The sequence below is a fragment of the Bufo bufo genome, chromosome 7, assembly GCF_905171765.1.
Source record: "Bufo bufo chromosome 7, aBufBuf1.1, whole genome shotgun sequence".
Lineage (NCBI taxonomy): Eukaryota > Metazoa > Chordata > Amphibia > Anura > Bufonidae > Bufo > Bufo bufo.
This window is the reverse complement of record NC_053395.1, coordinates 133,022,214-133,042,760: the sequence shown is the minus strand read 5'-3', so window position 1 is coordinate 133,042,760 and position 20,547 is coordinate 133,022,214.

The following is a 20,547-nucleotide window of genomic DNA, read 5'->3' as shown; positions in this document are numbered from 1 at the left end:
GTCATTTATCCTATAGTATCCAGCTTTTTTATATAGCATAAGTTAATTTCCTAGTCAACAGAAGGACCAGGTCCTTTTGCTGGCTAGGATTTAGCAATCTCACATAGAGTAGGCTATTTCCTAGGCAGCTGAAGGACCAGGTCCTTTATCCTATAGTATCCAGTCTTTTTATATAGCATAAGCTATTTCCTAGTCATCCAAGGGACCAGGTCCTTAATCCTATAGTATCCAGCCTTTTTATATAGCATAAGCTAATTTCATAGTCAACAGATGGACCAGGTCCTTTTGCTGGCTAGGATTTAGCAATCTCACATAGAGCAGGCTATTTCCTAGGCAGCAGAAGGACCAGGTCCTTTATCTGGCTAGGATTTAGCAATCTCACATAGTGCAGGCTATTTCCTAGGCAGCTGAAGGACCAGGTCCTTTATCCTATAGTATCCAGCCTTTTTATATAGCATAAGCTATTTCCTAATCATCAAAGGGACCAGGTCCTTTATCCTATAATATCCAGCCTTTTTATATAGCATAAGCTAATTTCCTAGTCAACAGAAGGACCAGGTCCTTTTGCTGGCTAGGATTTAGCAATCTCACATAGAGTAGGCTATTTCCTAGGCAGCTGAAGGACCAGGTCCTTTATCCTATAGTATCCAGCCTTTTTATATAGCATAAGCTATTTCCTAGTCATCCAAGGGACCAGGTCCTTTATCCTATAGGATCCAGCCTTTTTATGTAGAATAAGCTAATTTCCTAGTCAACAGAAGGATCGGGTCCTTTTGCTGTCTAGGATTTATTAATCTCACATAGAGCAAGCTATTTCCTAGGCAGCAGAAGGACCAAGTCATTTATCCTATAGTATCCAGCCTTTTATATAGCATAAGCTAATTTCCTAGTTAACAGATGGACCAGGTCCTTTTGCTGGCTAGGATTTAGCAATCTCACATAGAGCAGGCTATTTCCTAGTCAGCAGAAGGACCAGGTCATTTATCCTACAGTATCCAGCTTTTTTATATAGCATAAGTTAATTTCCTAGTCAACAGAAGGACCAGGTCCTTTTGCTGGCTAGGATTTAGCAATCTCACATAGAGTAGGCTATTTCCTAGGCAGCTGAAGGACCTGGTCCTTTATCCTATAGTATCCAGACTTTTCATATAGCATAAGCTATTTCCTAGTCATCCAAGTTACCAGGTCCTTTATCCTATAGTATCCAGCCTTTTTATATAGCATAAGCTAATTTCATAGTCAACAGATGGACCAGGTCCTTTTGCTGGCTAGGATTTAGCAATCTCACATAGAGCAGGCTATTTCCTAGTCAGCAGAAGGACCAGGTTATTTATCCTATAGTATCCAGCTTTTTTATATAGCTTAAGTTAATTTCCTAGTCAACAGAAGGACCAGGTCCTTTTGCTAGCTAGGATTTAGCAATCTCACATAGAGTAGGCTATTTCCTAGGCAGCTGAAGGACCAGGTCCTTTATCCTATAGTATCCAGCCTTTTTATATAGCATAAGCTAATTTCATAGTCAACAGATGGACCAGGTCCTTTTGCTGGCTAGGATTTAGCAATCTCACATAGAGCAGGCTATTTCCTAGTCAGCAGAAGGACCAGGTCATTTATCCTATAGTATCCAGCCTTTGTATATATTATAAGCTATTTCCTAGTCAGCAGAGGGACCAGGTCCTTTATCCTGTGGGATCCAGTCTTTGTATATATTATAAGCTATTTCCTAGGCAGCAGAAGGACCAGGTCATTTATCCTATAGGATCCAGCCTTTTTATGTAGAATAAGCTAATTTCCTAGTCAACAGAAGGACCCGGTCCTTTATCCTATAGGATCCAGCCTTTTTATGTAGAATAAGCTATTTTCCTAGTCAACAGAAGGATCGGGTCCTTTTGCTGTCTAGGATTTATTAATCTCACATAGAGCAAGCTATTTCCTAGGCAGCAGAAGGACCAAGTCATTTATCCTATAGTATCCAGCCTTTTATATAGCATAAGCTAATTTCCTAGTCAACAGATGGACCAGGTCCTTTTGCTGGCTAGGATTTAGCAATCTCACATAGAGCAGGCTATTTCCTAGTCAGCAGAAGGACCAGGTCATTTATCCTATAGTATCCAGCTTTTTTATATAGCATAAGTTAATTTCCTAGTCAACAGAAGGACCAGGTCCTTTTGCTGGCTAGGATTTAGCAATCTCACATAGAGTAGGCTATTTCCTAGGCAGCTGAAGGACCAGGTCCTTTATCCTATAGTATCCAGCCTTTTTATATAGCATAAGCTATTTCCTAGTCATCAAGGGACCAGGTCCTTTATCCTATAGTATCCAGCCTTTTTATATAGCATAAGCTAATTTCATAGTCAACAGATGGACCAGGTCCTTTTGCTGGCTAGGATTTAGCAATCTCACATAGAGCAGGCTATTTCCTAGTCAGCAGAAGGACCAGGTCATTTATCCTATAGTATCCAGCTTTTTTATATAGCATAAGTTAATTTCCTAGTCAACAGAAGGACCAGGTCCTTTTGCTGGCTAGGATTTAGCAATCTCACATAGAGTAGGCTATTTCCTAGGCAGCTGAAGGACCAGGTCCTTTATCCTATAGTATCCAGTCTTTTTATATAGCATAAGCTATTTCCTAGTCATCCAAGGGACCAGGTCCTTAATCCTATAGTATCCAGCCTTTTTATATAGCATAAGCTAATTTCATAGTCAACAGATGGACCAGGTCCTTTTGCTGGCTAGGATTTAGCAATCTCACATAGAGCAGGCTATTTCCTAGGCAGCAGAAGGACCAGGTCCTTTATCTGGCTAGGATTTAGCAATCTCACATAGTGCAGGCTATTTCCTAGGCAGCTGAAGGACCAGGTCCTTTATCCTATAGTATCCAGCCTTTTTATATAGCATAAGCTATTTCCTAATCATCAAAGGGACCAGGTCCTTTATCCTATAATATCCAGCCTTTTTATATAGCATAAGCTAATTTCATAGTCAACAGATGGACCAGGTCCTTTTGCTGGCTAGGATTTAGCAATCTCACATAGAGCAGGCTATTTCCTAGTCAGCAGAAGGACCAGTTCATTTATCCTATAGTATCCAGCCTTTGTATATATTATAAGCTATTTCATAGTCAGCAGAGGGACCAGGTCCTATATCCTGTGGGATCCAGTCTTTGTATATATTATAAGCTATTTCCTAGGCAGCAGAAGGACCAGGTCATTTATCCTATAGGATCCAGCCTTTTTATATAGAATAAGCTAATTTCCTAGTCAACAGAAGGACCCGGTCCTTTATCCTATAGGATCCAGCCTTTTTATGTAGAATAAGCTAATTTCCTAGTCAACAGAAGGATCGGGCCTTTTGCTGTCTAGGATTTATTAATCTCACATAGAGCAAGCTATTTCCTAGGCAGCAGAAGGACCAAGTCATTTATCCTATAGTATCCAGCCTTTTATATAGCATAAGCTAATTTCCTAGTCAACAGATGACCAGGTCCTTTTGCTGGCTAGGATTTAGCAATCTCACATAGAGCAGGCTATTTCCTAGTCAGCAGAAGGACCAGGTCATTTATCCTATAGTATACAGCTTTTTTATATAGCATAAGTTAATTTCCTAGTCAACAGAAGGACCAGGTCCTTTTGCTGGCTAGGATTTAGCAATCTCACATAGAGTAGGCTATTTCCTAGGCAGCTGAAGGACCAGGTCCTTTATCCTATAGTATCCAGCCTTTTTATATAGCATAAGCTAATTTCATAGTCAACAGATGGACCAGGTCCTTTTGCTGGCTAGGATTTAGCAATCTCACATAGAGCAGGCTATTTCCTAGTCAGCAGAAGGACCAGGTCATTTATCCTATAGTATCCAGCCTTTGTATATATTATAAGCTATTTCCTAGTCAGCAGAGGGACCAGGTCCTTTATCCTGTGGGATCCAGTCTTTGTATATATTATAAGCTATTTCCTAGGCAGCAGAAGGACCAGGTCATTTATCCTATAGGATCCAGCCTTTTTATGTAGAATAAGCTAATTTCCTAGTCAACAGAAGGACCCGGTCCTTTATCCTATAGGATCCAGCCTTTTTATGTAGAATAAGCTATTTTCCTAGTCAACAGAAGGATCGGGTCCTTTTGCTGTCTAGGATTTATTAATCTCACATAGAGCAAGCTATTTCCTAGGCAGCAGAAGGACCAAGTCATTTATCCTATAGTATCCAGCCTTTTATATAGCATAAGCTAATTTCCTAGTCAACAGATGGACCAGGTCCTTTTGCTGGCTAGGATTTAGCAATCTCACATAGAGCAGGCTATTTCCTAGTCAGCAGAAGGACCAGGTCATTTATCCTATAGTATCCAGCTTTTTTATATAGCATAAGTTAATTTCCTAGTCAACAGAAGGACCAGGTCCTTTTGCTGGCTAGGATTTAGCAATCTCACATAGAGTAGGCTATTTCCTAGGCAGCTGAAGGACCAGGTCCTTTATCCTATAGTATCCAGCCTTTTTATATAGCATAAGCTATTTCCTAGTCATCCAAGGGACCAGGTCCTTTATCCTATAGTATCCAGCCTTTTTATATAGCATAAGCTAATTTCATAGTCAACAGATGGACCAGGTCCTTTTGCTGGCTAGGATTTAGCAATCTCACATAGAGCAGGCTATTTCCTAGTCAGCAGAAGGACCAGGTCATTTATCCTATAGTATCCAGCTTTTTTATATAGCATAAGTTAATTTCCTAGTCAACAGAAGGACCAGGTCCTTTTGCTGGCTAGGATTTAGCAATCTCACATAGAGTAGGCTATTTCCTAGGCAGCTGAAGGACCAGGTCCTTTATCCTATAGTATCCAGTCTTTTTATATAGCATAAGCTATTTCCTAGTCATCCAAGGGACCAGGTCCTTAATCCTATAGTATCCAGCCTTTTTATATAGCATAAGCTAATTTCATAGTCAACAGATGGACCAGGTCCTTTTGCTGGCTAGGATTTAGCAATCTCACATAGAGCAGGCTATTTCCTAGGCAGCAGAAGGACCAGGTCCTTTAGCTGGCTAGGATTTAGCAATCTCACATAGTGCAGGCTATTTCCTAGGCAGCTGAAGGACCAGGTCCTTTATCCTATAGTATCCAGCCTTTTTATATAGCATAAGCTATTTCCTAATCATCAAAGGGACCAGGTCCTTTATCCTATAATATCCAGCCTTTTTATATAGCATAAGCTAATTTCATAGTCAACAGATGGACCAGGTCCTTTTGCTGGCTAGGATTTAGCAATCTCACATAGAGCAGGCTATTTCCTAGTCAGCAGAAGGACCAGGTCATTTATCCTATAGTATCCAGCCTTTGTATATATTATAAGCTATTTCCTAGTCAGCAGAGGGACCAGGTCCTTTATCCTGTGGGATCCAGTCTTTGTATATATTATAAGCTATTTCCTAGGCAGCAGAAGGACCAGGTCATTTATCCTATAGGATCCAGCCTTTTTATATAGAATAAGCTAATTTCCTAGTCAACAGAAGGACCCGGTCCTTTATCCTATAGGATCCAGCCTTTTTATGTAGAATAAGCTAATTTCCTAGTCAACAGAAGGATCGGGTCCTTTTGCTGTCTAGGATTTATTAATCTCACATAGAGCAAGCTATTTCCTAGGCAGCAGAAGGACCAAGTCATTTATCCTATAGTATCCAGCCTTTTATATAGCATAAGCTAATTTCCTAGTCAACAGATGGACCAGGTCCTTTTGCTGGCTAGGATTTAGCAATCTCACATAGAGCAGGCTATTTCCTAGTCAGCAGAAGGACCAGGTCATTTATCCTATAGTATCCAGCTTTTTTATATAGCATAAGTTAATTTCCTAGTCAACAGAAGGACCAGGTCCTTTTGCTGGCTAGGATTTAGCAATCTCACATAGAGTAGGCTATTTCCTAGGCAGCTGAAGGACCAGGTCCTTTATCCTATAGTATCCAGCCTTTTTATATAGCATAAGCTATTTCCTAGTCATCCAAGGGACCAGGTTTAATCCTATAGTATCCAGCTTTTTTATATAGCATAAGTTAATTTCATAGTCAACAGATGGACCAGGTCCTTTTGCTGGCTAGGATTTAGCAATCTCACATAGAGCAGGCTATTTCCTAGGCAGCAGAGGGACAGTCCTTTATCTGGTAGGATTTAGGCAATCTCACATAGTGCAGGCTATTTCCTAGCAGCTGAAGACAGGTCCTTTATCCTATAGTTCCAGCCTTTTTATATAGCATAAGCTATTTCCTAGTCAACAAAGGACCAGGTCCATTTGCTGGCTAGATATAGCATAAGCTATTTCTAGTCATCAAAGGGACCAGGTCTTTATCCTATAGTATCCAGCTTTTTTATATAGCATAAGTTAATTTCCTAGTCAACAGATGGACCAGGTCCTTTTGCTGCTAGGATTTAGCAATCTCACATAGAGTAGGCTATTTCCTAGGCAGCTGAAGGACCAGGTCCTTTATCCTATAGTATCCAGCCTTTTTATATAGCATAAGCTATTTCCTAGTCATCCAAGGACCAGGTCCTTTATCCTATAGGATCCAGCCTTTTTATGTAGAATAAGCTAATTTCCTAGTCAACAGAAGGATCGGGTCCTTTTGCTGTCTAGGATTTATTAATCTCACATAGAGCAAGCTATTTCCTAGGCAGCAGAAGGACCAAGTCATTTATCCTATAGTATCCAGCCTTTTATATAGCATAAGCTAATTTCCTAGTCAACAGATGGACCAGGTCCTTTTGCTGGCTAGGATTTAGCAATCTCACATAGAGCAGGCTATTTCCTAGTCAGCAGAAGGACCAGGTCATTTATCCTACAGTATCCAGCTTTTTTATATAGCATAAGTTAATTTCCTAGTCAACAGAAGGACCAGGTCCTTTTGCTGGCTAGGATTTAGCAATCTCACATAGAGTAGGCTATTTCCTAGGCAGCTGAAGGACCTGGTCCTTTATCCTATAGTATCCAGACTTTTCATATAGCATAAGCTATTTCCTAGTCATCCAAGTTACCAGGTCCTTTATCCTATAGTATCCAGCCTTTTTATATAGCATAAGCTAATTTCATAGTCAACAGATGGACCAGGTCCTTTTGCTGGCTAGGATTTAGCAATCTCACATAGAGCAGGCTATTTCCTAGTCAGCAGAAGGACCAGGTCATTTATCCTATAGTATCCAGCTTTTTTATAAGCTTAAGTTAATTTCCTAGTCAACAGAAGGACCAGGTCCTTTTGCTAGCTAGGATTTAGCAATCTCACATAGAGTAGGCTATTTCCTAGGCAGCTGAAGGACCAGGTCCTTTATCCTATAGTATCCAGCCTTTTTATATAGCATAAGCTATTTCCTAGTCATCCAAGGGACCAGGTCCTTTATCCTATAATATCCAGCCTTTTTATATAGCATAAGCTAATTTCATAGTCAACAGATGGACCAGGTCCTTTTGCTGGCTAGGATTTAGCAATCTCACATAGAGCAGGCTATTTCCTAGGCAGCAGAAGGACCAGGTCATTTATCCTATAGTATCCAGCTTTTTTATATAGCATAAGTTAATTTCCTAGTCAACAGAAGGACCAGGTCCTTTTGCTGGCTAGGATTTAGCAATCTCACATAGAGTAGGCTATTTCCTAGGCAGCTGAAGGACCAGGTCCTTTATCCTATAGTATCCAGCCTTTTTATATAGCATAAGCTATTTCCTAGTCATCCAAGGGACCAGGTCCTTTATCCTATAGTATCCAGCCTTTTTATATAGCATAAGCTAATTTCATAGTCAACAGATGGACCAGGTCCTTTTGCTGGCTAGGATTTAGCAATCTCAAATAGTGCAGGCTATTTCCTAGTTAGTAGAAGGACCAGGTCATTTATCCTATAGTATCCAGCTTTTTTATATAGCATAAGTTAATTTCCTAGTTAACAGAAGGACCAGGTCCTTTTGCTAGCTAGGATTTAGCAATCTCACATAGAATAGGCTATTTCCTAGGTAGCTGAAGGACCAGGTCCTTTATCCTATAGTATCCAGCCTTTTTATATAGCATAAGCTATTTCCTAGTCATCCAAGGGACCAGGTCCTTTATCCTATAGTATCCAGCCTTTTTATATAGCATAAGCTAATTTCATAGTCAACAGATGGACCAGGTCCTTTTGCTGGCTAGGATTTAGCAATCTCATATAGAGCAGGCTATTTCCTAGTCAGCAGAAGGACCAGGTCATTTATCCTATAGTATCCAGCCTTTGTATATATTATAAGCTATTTCCTAGTCAGCAGAGGGACCAGGTCCTTTATCCTGTGGGATCCAGTCTTTGTATATATTATAAGCTATTTCCTAGGCAGCAGAAGGACCAGGTCATTTATCCTATAGGATCCAGCCTTTTTATGTAGAATAAGCTAATTTCCTAGTCAACAGAAGGACCCGGTCCTTTATCCTATAGGATCCAGCCTTTTTATGTAGAATAAGCTAATTTCCTAGTCAACAGAAGGACCCGGTCCTTTTGCTGTCTAGGATTTATTAATCTCACATAGAGCAAGCTATTTCCTAGGCAGCAGAAGGACCAAGTCATTTATCCTATAGTATCCAGCCTTTTATATAGCATAAGCTAATTTCCTAGTCAACAGATGAACCAGGTCCTTTTGCTGGCTAGGATTTAGCAATCTCACATAGAGCAGGCTATTTCCTAGTCAGCAGAAGGACCAGGTCATTTATCCTATAGTATCCAGCTTTTTTATATAGCATAAGTTAATTTCCTAGTCAACAGAAGGACCAGGTCCTTTTGCTGGCTAGGATTTAGCAATCTCACATAGAGTAGGCTATTTCCTAGGCAGCTGAAGGACCAGGTCCTTTATCCTATAGTATCCAGCCTTTTTATATAGCATAAGCTATTTCCTAGTCATCCAAGGGACCAGGTCCTTTATCCTATAGTATCCAGCCTTTTTATATAGCATAAGCTAATTTCATAGTCAACAGATGGACCAGGTCCTTTTGCTGGCTAGGATTTAGCAATCTCACATAGAGCAGGCTATTTCCTAGTCAGCAGAAGGACCAGGTCATTTATCCTATAGTATCCAGCCTTTGTATATATTATAAGCTATTTCCTAGTCAGCAGAGGGACCAGGTCCTTTATCCTGTGGGATCCAGTCTTTGTATATATTATAAGCTATTTCCTAGGCAGCAGAAGGACCAGGTCATTTATCCTATAGGATCCAGCCTTTTTATGTAGAATAAGCTAATTTCCTAGTCAACAGAAGGACCCGGTCCTTTATCCTATAGGATCCAGCCTTTTTATGTAGAATAAGCTAATTTCCTAGTCAACAGAAGGACCGGGTCCTTTTGCTGTCTAGGATTTATTAATCTCACATAGAGCAAGCTATTTCCTAGGCAGCAGAAGGACCAAGTCATTTATCCTATAGTATCCAGCCTTTTATATAGCATAAGCTAATTTCCTAGTCAACAGATGGACCAGGTCCTTTTGCTGGCTAGGATTTAGCAATCTCACATAGAGCAGGCTATTTCCTAGTCAGCAGAAGGACCAGGTCATTTATCCTATAGTATCCAGCTTTTTTATATAGCATAAGTTAATTTCCTAGTCAACAGAAGGACCAGGTCCTTTTGCTGGCTAGGATTTAGCAATCTCACATAGAGTAGGCTATTTCCTAGGCAGCTGAAGGACCAGGTCCTTTATCCTATAGTATCCAGTCTTTTTATATAGCATAAGCTATTTCCTAGTCATCCAAGCGACCAGGTCCTTAATCCTATAGTATCCAGCCTTTTTATATAGCATAAGCTAATTTCATAGTCAACAGATGGACCAGGTCCTTTTGCTGGCTAGGATTTAGCAATCTCACATAGAGCAGGCTATTTCCTAGGCAGCAGAAGGACCAGGTCCTTTTGCTGGCTAGGATTTAGCAATCTCACATAGTGCAGGCTATTTCCTAGGCAGCTGAAGGACCAGGTCCTTTATCCTATAGTATCCAGCCTTTTTATATAGCATAAGCTATTTCCTAATCATCAAAGGGACCAGGTCCTTTATCCTATAATATCCAGCCTTTTTATATAGCATAAGCTAATTTCATAGTCAACAGATGGACCAGGTCCTTTTGCTGGCTAGGATTTAGCAATCTCACATAGAGTAGGCTATTTCCTAGGCAGCTGAAGGACCAGGTCCTTTATCCTATAGTATCCAGCCTTTTTATATAGCATAAGCTATTTCCTAGTCATCCAAGGGACCAGGTCCTTTATCCTATAGGATCCAGCCTTTTTATGTAGAATAAGCTAATTTCCTAGTCAACAGAAGGATCGGGTCCTTTTGCTGTCTAGGATTTATTATTCTCACATAGAGCAAGCTATTTCCTAGGCAGCAGAAGGACCAAGTCATTTATCCTATAGTATCCAGCCTTTTATATAGCATAAGCTAATTTCCTAGTCAACAGATGGACCAGGTCCTTTTGCTGGCTAGGATTTAGCAATCTCACATAGAGCAGGCTATTTCCTAGTCAGCAGAAGGACCAGGTCATTTATCCTATAGTATCCAGCTTTTTTATATAGCATAAGTTAATTTCCTAGTCAACAGAAGGACCAGGTCCTTTTGCTGGCTAGGATTTAGCAATCTCACATAGAGTAGGCTATTTCCTAGGCAGCTGAAGGACCTGGTCCTTTATCCTATAGTATCCAGACTTTTCATATAGCATAAGCTATTTCCTAGTCATCCAAGTTACCAGGTCCTTTATCCTATAGTATCCAGCCTTTTTATATAGCATAAGCTAATTTCATAGTCAACAGATGGACCAGGTCCTTTTGCTGGCTAGGATTTAGCAATCTCACATAGAGCAGGCTATTTCCTAGTCAGCAGAAGGACCAGGTCATTTATCCTATAGTATCCAGCTTTTTTATAAGCTTAAGTTAATTTCCTAGTCAACAGAAGGACCAGGTCCTTTTGCTAGCTAGGATTTAGCAATCTCACATAGAGTAGGCTATTTCCTAGGCAGCTGAAGGACCAGGTCCTTTATCCTATAGTATCCAGCCTTTTTATATAGCATAAGCTATTTCCTAGTCATCCAAGGGACCAGGTCCTTTATCCTATAATATCCAGCCTTTTTATATAGCATAAGCTAATTTCATAGTCAACAGATGGACCAGGTCCTTTTGCTGGCTAGGATTTAGCAATCTCACATAGAGCAGGCTATTTCCTAGGCAGCAGAAGGACCAGGTCATTTATCCTATAGTATCCAGCTTTTTTATATAGCATAAGTTAATTTCCTAGTCAACAGAAGGACCAGGTCCTTTTGCTGGCTAGGATTTAGCAATCTCACATAGAGTAGGCTATTTCCTAGGCAGCTGAAGGACCAGGTCCTTTATCCTATAGTATCCAGCCTTTTTATATAGCATAAGCTATTTCCTAGTCATCCAAGGGACCAGGTCCTTTATCCTATAGTATCCAGCCTTTTTATATAGCATAAGCTAATTTCATAGTCAACAGATGGACCAGGTCCTTTTGCTGGCTAGGATTTAGCAATCTCACATAGTGCAGGCTATTTCCTAGTTAGCAGAAGGACCAGGTCATTTATCCTATAGTATCCAGCTTTTTTATATAGCATAAGTTAATTTCCTAGTTAACAGAAGGACCAGGTCCTTTTGCTAGCTAGGATTTAGCAATCTCACATAGAGTAGGCTATTTCCTAGGCAGCTGAAGGACCAGGTCCTTTATCCTATAGTATCCAGCCTTTTTATATAGCATAAGCTATTTCCTAGTCATCCAAGGGACCAGGTCCTTTATCCTATAGTATCCAGCCTTTTTATATAGCATAAGCTAATTTCATAGTCAACAGATGGACCAGGTCCTTTTGCTGGCTAGGATTTAGCAATCTCATATAGAGCAGGCTATTTCCTAGTCAGCAGAAGGACCAGGTCATTTATCCTATAGTATCCAGCCTTTGTATATATGATAAGCTATTTCCTAGTCAGCAGAGGGACCAGGTCCTTTATCCTGTGGGATCCAGTCTTTGTATATATTATAAGCTATTTCCTAGGCAGCAGAAGGACCAGGTCATTTATCCTATAGGATCCAGCCTTTTTATGTAGAATAAGCTAATTTCCTAGTCAACAGAAGGACCCGGTCCTTTATCCTATAGGATCCAGCCTTTTTATGTAGAATAAGCTAATTTCCTAGTCAACAGAAGGACGGGGTCCTTTTGCTGTCTAGGATTTATTAATCTCACATAGAGCAAGCTATTTCCTAGGCAGCAGAAGGACCAAGTCATTTATCCTATAGTATCCAGCCTTTTATATAGCATAAGCTAATTTCCTAGTCAACAGATGGACCAGGTCCTTTTGCTGGCTAGGATTTAGCAATCTCACATAGAGCAGGCTATTTCCTAGTCAGCAGAAGGACCAGGTCATTTATCCTATAGTATCCAGCTTTTTTATATAGCATAAGTTAATTTCCTAGTCAACAGAAGGACCAGGTCCTTTTGCTGGCTAGGATTTAGCAATCTCACATAGAGTAGGCTATTTCCTAGGCAGCTGAAGGACCAGGTCCTTTATCCTATAGTATCCAGCCTTTTTATATAGCATAAGCTATTTCCTAGTCATCCAAGGGACCAGGTCCTTTATCCTATAGTATCCATCCTTTTTCTATAGCATAAGCTAATTTCATAGTCAACAGATGGACCAGGTCCTTTTGCTGGCTAGGATTTAGCAATCTTACATAGAGCAGGCTATTTCCTAGTCAGCAGAAGGACCAGGTCATTTATCCTATAGTATCCAGCCTTTGTATATATGATAAGCTATTTCCTAGTCAACAGAGGGACCAGGTCCTTTATCCTGTGGGATCCAGTCTTTGTATATATTATAAGCTATTTCCTAGGCAGCAGAAGGACCAGGTCATTTATCCTATAGGATCCAGCCTTTTTATGTAGAATAAGCTAATTTCCTAGTCAACAGAAGAACCCGGTCCTTTATCCTATAGGATCCAGCCTTTTTATGTAGAATAAGCTAATTTCCTAGTCAACAGAAGGACCGGGTCCTTTTGCTGTCTAGGATTTATTAATCTCACATAGAGCAAGCTATTTCCTAGGCAGCAGAAGGACCAAGTCATTTATCCTATAGTATCCAGCCTTTTATATAGCATAAGCTAATTTCCTAGTCAACAGATGGACCAGGTCCTTTTGCTGGCTAGGATTTAGCAATCTCACATAGAGCAGGCTATTTCCTAGTCAGCAGAAGGACCAGGTCATTTATCCTATAGTATCCAGCTTTTTTATATAGCATAAGTTAATTTCCTAGTCAACAGAAGGACCAGGTCCTTTTGCTGGCTAGGATTTAGCAATCTCACATAGAGTAGGCTATTTCCTAGGCAGCTGAAGGACCAGGTCCTTTATCCTATAGTATCCAGCCTTTTTATATAGCATAAGCTATTTCCTAGTCATCCAAGGGACCAGGTCCTTTATCCTATAGTATCCAGCCTTTTTATATAGCATAAGCTAATTTCATAGTCAACAGATGGACCAGGTCCTTTTGCTGGCTAGGATTTAGCAATCTCACATAGAGCAGGCTATTTCCTAGTCAGCAGAAGGACCAGGTCATTTATCCTATAGTATCCAGCTTTTTTATATAGCATAAGTTAATTTCCTAGTCAACAGAAGGACCAGGTCCTTTTGCTGGCTAGGATTTAGCAATCTCACATAGAGTAGGCTATTTCCTAGGCAGCTGAAGGACCAGGTCCTTTATCCTATAGTATCCAGCCTTTTTATATAGCATAAGCTATTTCCTAGTCATCCAAGGGACCAGGTCTTTAATCCTATAGTATCCAGCCTTTTTATATAGCATAAGCTAATTTCATAGTCAACAGATGGACCAGGTCCTTTTGCTGGCTAGGATTTAGCAATCTCACATAGAGCAGGCTATTTCCTAGTCAGCAGAAGGACCAGGTCATTTATCCTATAGTATCCAGCCTTTGTATATATGATAAGCTATTTCCTATTCAGCAGAGGGACCAGGTCCTTTATCCTATGGGATCCAGTCTTTGTATATATTATAAGCTATTTCCTAGTCAGCAGAAGGACCAGGTCATTTATCCTATAGGATCCAGCCTTTTTATGTAGAATAAGCTAATTTCCTAGTCAACAGAAGGACCCGGTCCTTTATCCTATAGGATCCAGCCTTTTTATGTAGAATAAGCTAATTTCCTAGTCAACAGAAGGACCCGGTCCTTTTGCTGTCTAGGATTTATTAATCTCACATAGAGCAAGCTATTTCCTAGGCAGCAGAAGGACCAAGTCATTTATCCTATAGTATCCAGCCTTTTATATAGCATAATCTAATTTCCTAGTCAACAGATGGACCAGGTCCTTTTGCTGGCTAGGATTTAGCAATCTCACATAGAGCAGGCTATTTCCTAGTCAGCAGAAGGACCAGGTCATTTATCCTATAGTATCCAGCTTTTTTATATAGCATAAGTTAATTTCCTAGTCAACAGAAGGACCAGGTCCTTTTGCTGGCTAGCATTTAGCAATCTCACATAGAGTAGGCTATTTCCTAGGCAGCTGAAGGACCAGGTCCTTTATCCTATAGTATCCAGCCTTTTTATATAGCATAAGCTATTTCCTAGTCATCCAAGGGACCAGGTCCTTTATCCTATAGTATCCAGCCTTTTTATATAGCATAAGCTAATTTCATAGTCAACAGATGGACCAGGTCCTTTTGCTGGCTAGGATTTAGCAACCTCACATAGAGCAGGCTATTTCCTAGTCAGCAGAAGGACCAGGTCATTTATCCTATAGTATCCAGCTTTTTTATATAGCATAAGTTAATTTCCTAGTCAATAGAAGGACCAGGTCCTTTTGCTGGCTAGGATTTAGCAATCTCACATAGAGTAGGCTATTTCCTAGGCAGCTGAAGGACCAGGTCCTTTATCCTATAGTATCCAGTCTTTTATATAGCATAAGCTAATTTCCTAGTCAACAGATGGACCAGGTCCTTTTGCTGGCTAGGATTTAGCAATCTCACATAGAGCAGGCTATTTCCTAGTCAGCAGAAGGACCAGGTCATTTATCCTATAGTATCCAGCTTTTTTAAATAGCATAAGTTAATTTCATAGTCAACAGATGGACCAGGTCCTTTTGCTGGCTAGGATTTAGCAATCTCACATAGAGCAGGCTATTTCCTAGGCAGCAGAAGGACCAGGTCCTTTAGCTGGCTAGGATTTAGCAATCTCACATAGTCCAGGCTATTTCCTAGGCAGCTGAAGGACCAGGTCCTTTATCCTATAGTATCCAGCCTTTTTATATAGCATAAGCTATTTCCTAGTCATCCAAGGGATGAGGTCCTTTATCCTATAGTATCCAGCCTTTTTATATAGCATAAGCTAATTTCATAGTTAACAGATGGACCAGGTCCTTTTGCTGGCTAGGATTTAGCAATCTCACATAGAGCAGGCTATTTCCTAGTCAGCAGAAGGACCAGGTCATTTATCCTATAGCATCCAGCTTTTTTATATAGCATAAGTTAATTTCCTAGTCAACAGAAGGACCAGGTCCTTTTGCTGGCTAGGATTTAGCAATCTCACATAGAGTAGGCTATTTCCTAGGCAGCTGAAGGACCAGGTCCTTTATCCTATAGTATCCAGCCTTTTTATATAGCATAAGCTATTTCCTAGTCATCCAAGGGACCAGGTCCTTTATCCTATAGTATCCAGCCTTTTTATATAGCATAAGCTAATTTCATAGTCAACAAATGGACCAGGTCCTTTTGCTGGCTAGGATTTAGCAATCTCACATAGAGCAGGCTATTTCCTAGGCAGCAGAAGGACCAGGTCCTTTAGCTGGCTAGGATTTAGCAATCTCACATAGTGCAGGCTATTTCCTAGGCAGCTGAAGGACCAGGTCCTTTATCCTATAGTATCCAGCCTTTTTATATAGCATAAGCTATTTCCTAGTCATCAAAGGGACCAGGTCCTTTATCCTATAGTATCCAGCCTTTTTATATAGCATAAGCTAATTTCATAGTCAACAGATGGACCAGGTCCTTTTGCTGGCTAGGATTTACCAATCTCACATAGAGCAGGCTATTTCCTAGGCAGCAGAAGGACCAGGTCCTTTAGCTGGCTAGGATTTAGCAATCTCACATAGAGCAGGCTATTTCCTAGGCAGCAGAAGGACCAGGTCCTTTAGCTGCCTAGGATTTAGACTCTACCGCCAATAATATTTTTTTTTACACGCCACTTTTGCCACTAATACTTGTAAAAAAAGGCTGTAATTGTATCACTTCAACACACAACGGCTAATAAGCCTTTTTTCCTTTCCCCCACTAATACACACCAAAAAGAGACTTTAGAACATATAACTGCGGCCGTGAATGGCAAATAATACTTTTTTTTTGCCACTAGTACAGGCCAAAAGGGGCTGTAATTTTCCCACTTCACCACACAACGACTAATTTGTCATTTTTCTTTTTCCCCACTAATACACACCAAAAAGAGACTTTAGAACATATAACTCTGGACGTGAGCGGCAAATAATTATTATTTTTTGCCTCGAATACACACCAAAAAGGGCTGTAATTTTCTCACTTCAGCACACAACAGCTAATAAGCCCCTTTTTCCTCACTAATACACACCTAAAAAAAACTTTAGAACATATAACTGCAGCCGTTAACCTCAAATACTTTTTTTTGCCACTAATACACGCCAAAAAGGGCTGTCATTTTCTCACTTCAACACACATCTGCTAATAAACTCTTTGGGCCAGATTTATCATTTTTCTGACAGCTCACTCCACTTTCACATATGGCTAAAGTCAGTTTTAGCCAAGTCAGATTTATGATCGGCCCTTTAAGACTGTAATAAATGTGATTTGACGGCAGCAGTTTATCCGTCAGTAAGCAGCTTTACAAAAGTCGCACGTCTTTACAAAAAATTTGCATGTTCTATTAAAAAGTCGCATAAGATAAGCATGGTCCTCACTGGAGTGAAATTGCGCATTTTTTTGTTGCGACTTTTTAAATAGTCGCAATAGTAAATCTGTCTAGAGATTCTTATCTTATCTTAGAGATTCATTTACATAAGAAAACACGCCCACTTTCAGAAAACTGGCGAACCTAGTGCAGAGCCAATAAAAGTCGCAAATTTTTGCGCAGTTTAAGCGATTGTGCAATTTTTTTGACTTTTTCACTCCATTATTCTGACTTGAGCTAATGATAAATCTGGCCCTTTTTCTCCACTAATACATGCTAGAATATATAAATGCGGCTGTGAACGGCAAATAAAGTTATTTTTTTATGCCACTAATACATGCGAAAAAGGGCTTTAATTTTCTCACTTCACCACACAGCAGCTAAAAAGCCCTTTTTCTTCTGATCACAAAATTCCACTTACCTCTCCTGCTCCGAACGCCGCCGCTCCTCTGCTCCAGCGCTCCTCTGCCTCCTCCTCCATCGGCTGTGCTGTAACACGATGCGCACAGCGTGAGGTCACAGAGCGCCTTCACGCTGTGCGCAGCCACAGCACAGCCGACAGCAGAAGACCAGGAAGTGTTGAGTACAGAGCCTTCACCGATTCCTGGTCCTCTGGTACTAATGAGCGCTTCCATAATGGAAGCGCTCATTAGTATTCGCCCCATAAGACGCAGGGTCATTTTCCTCCCATCTTGGGGGGGGGGGAGTGCGTCTTATGGGGCGGAAAATACGTTAATTGCACCGCACAAGGGCTAATAAGACCCCAATAACAAGAACAGTTTGCTGGAATTACAGAGGTATGTCAAATCTGAAATGAGCAGCAGTAAAATGGCAATTTGGATCCAAAGTCAGTGCAGCAAGGTGTAATAGGATTTTTCCTATTACCCAGGCTGTACACTACCCTATTGGACCCTGTTCTCCTTTTATAGTGTGGAATAATTCCTCCCTATACTTTCCCTACACTTCTACTGCTCTTTCCCTGAACTTCTATTGAGCAAAATATAAGTTTTCAAGTTTTTCATAGCACTGTCCCTGGCGCCTGCTGACGTCTATCCCTGCACTGAGTACAATGGAAAATGGCTGAATCTAAGATGGCTGAGGCTATTTATAGGGCTGTGACATCACAGGGGCTGGCTGCTGATTGGCTGCATGCATGGCATTATGGGTGATCCCTCGTTCCCAGAGTTCCTTGCTCCATTTCCTAACATATGCAGCAGCCATTTTAGGAAAAAATGTGATTCGTTACCACGAAGCATGAGGAAATTCGAATTCGGTGCGAATTAAATAATTCCTAAAATTCTAATCGAATTCCACTTAGTCAGCTACGATTCGCTCATCTCTAATAATCATACAATACAGTTAGCCTCCAATAATGATTTAGCAAGTTATGGAGATCGTCTTATAATGCCATACTATTTCTTGTGGTTTGCAGCTAATAGGTAAAAGTAACATACTACCACAATAGCCACCACTATTTAAACTATATACAGTTCAAAATGAAACATAAAACTCTCCATAATGTAGACAGACTGGCCTGCAAAGCATCATTTAAGCTCGAGATGGGTATATAAATGACATGTACAAGTGGAAATCAGATCAAAAAAGGAAATGAAAACTGGCCCAGGGCAATTAGAGAAGTAAATGTCTAGTAAGATGTTCTAACAGTCAGCTTTGATTACATTTATTTAAAATATTACATTGTAATACCTATAATATCAATAATATATATCTCTACAGTGACTAGTAAGACTTCACTTCCCTCAATTTAGTGATAATGATCTTTCAGTTTTTTATTTTAGAATTAGTGCTGCAGTTGGCAATAATGCTTTTCAGTTGTTCCTTTTCAGAAGGTTGTAGTTCTGTACAAGTAATAATATATGCCAAAACAAGTCATAACTATGGAAAGTAAGGGGGTCATAGTTCAGGGGAATTAATAAGAAGATGGGATTCTAAAAGTTGTTCACACCAAATCATTCATACTCATCAATGACCAGGCTATCTAAGTCATTACATCTAGGATATTGCTTAAAAACAAATAGAAATCAGTAGAATTAAAGCAGACACAATTTTTATTTTCAACAATGCACCCCAATATGGTCAGGTTCAGAGGGTCACTGCAGTTTTAAAGGGTTTCTGTCACCCCAATTTTCACTATTAAACAGGCTGACATTATGCATGTGAAAATGTCACCTGAATTCAACTGTGCATTTCTTTTATTTAGGTATGCCTCCGTTTTCGTGTTATTTTAACTTTTATTACCGTATATGCAAATTAGCCTCTAGGAGAAGGGGGGGGTGTTGCACCTGCTCTTAGCGGCTCCGTTCACCCACCTCATTCTACGCCCTTCTGCCTTGATTGACAGGGCCCGGCCAGCGTTGGTTCTCTTGCTGGCCCTGTCTGCCGTTCAAATCTTGCGCCTGCACCATCCCGTTCAGTTTTTGGTACAGGCGCAGTGCGGAATTTAATAGGTACAATAAGGACTATAGGCCTTAAAAGTATAGTTTGTAATTGGAATAAAAACTGGCTGAACAACCATGTCCAGAGTTGTGGTCAGTGATTCCTATTCAGAATGGTCCCGGGTTATAAGTGGTGTACCCCAAGGTTCAGTGCTGAGTCCTCTATTATTTCATTTATTTATTAATGATATTGAGGATGGTATTGATAGCACCATTTCTATTTTTGCAGATGACACTAAGCTCCATAGTACTGTGCAGTCTATAGAAGATGTCCATAAAATACAAACTGACTTGGTCACTCTGAGTGTTTGGGCATCCATTTGGAAAATGGGATTCAATGTGGATAAATGTAAAATTATGCACCTGGGAACTTATAATCTACATGATACATGTGCCCTAGGAGAATTAATAATGGGACAGTCGCTTATGGAGAAGGATTTGGGTGTACAGTCGTGGACAAAAGTTTTGAGAATGACACAAATATTAGTTTTCACAAAGTTTGCTGCTAAACTGCTTTTAGATCTTTGTTTCAGTTGTTTCTGTGATGTAGTGAAATATAATTACAAGCACTTCATACGTTTCAAAGGCTTTTATCGACAATTACATGACATTTATGCAAAGAGTCAGTATTTGCAGTGTTGGCCCTTCTTTTTCAGGACCTCTGCAATTTGACTGGGCATGCTCTCAATCAACTTCTGGGCCAATTCCTGACTGATAGCAAACCATTCTTTCATAATCACTTCTTGGAGTTTGTCAGATTTAGTGGGTTTTTGTTTGTCCACCCACCTTTTGAGGATTGACCACAAGTTCTCAATGGGATTAAGATCTGGGGAGTTTCCAGGCCATGGACCCAAAATGTCAACGTTTTGGTCCCCGAGCCACTTAGTTATCACTTTTGCCTTATGGCACGGTGCTCCATCGTGCTGGAAAATGCATTGTTCTTCACCAAACTGTTGTTGGATTGTTGGAAGAAGTTGCTGTTGGAGGGTGTTTTGGTACCATTCTTTATTCATGGCTGTGTTTTTGGGCAAAATTGTGAGTGAGCCCACTCCCTTGGATGAGAAGCAACCCCACACATGAATGGTCTCAGGATGCTTTACTGTTGGCATGACACAGGACTGATGGTAGCGCTCACCTTTTCTTCTCTGGACAAGC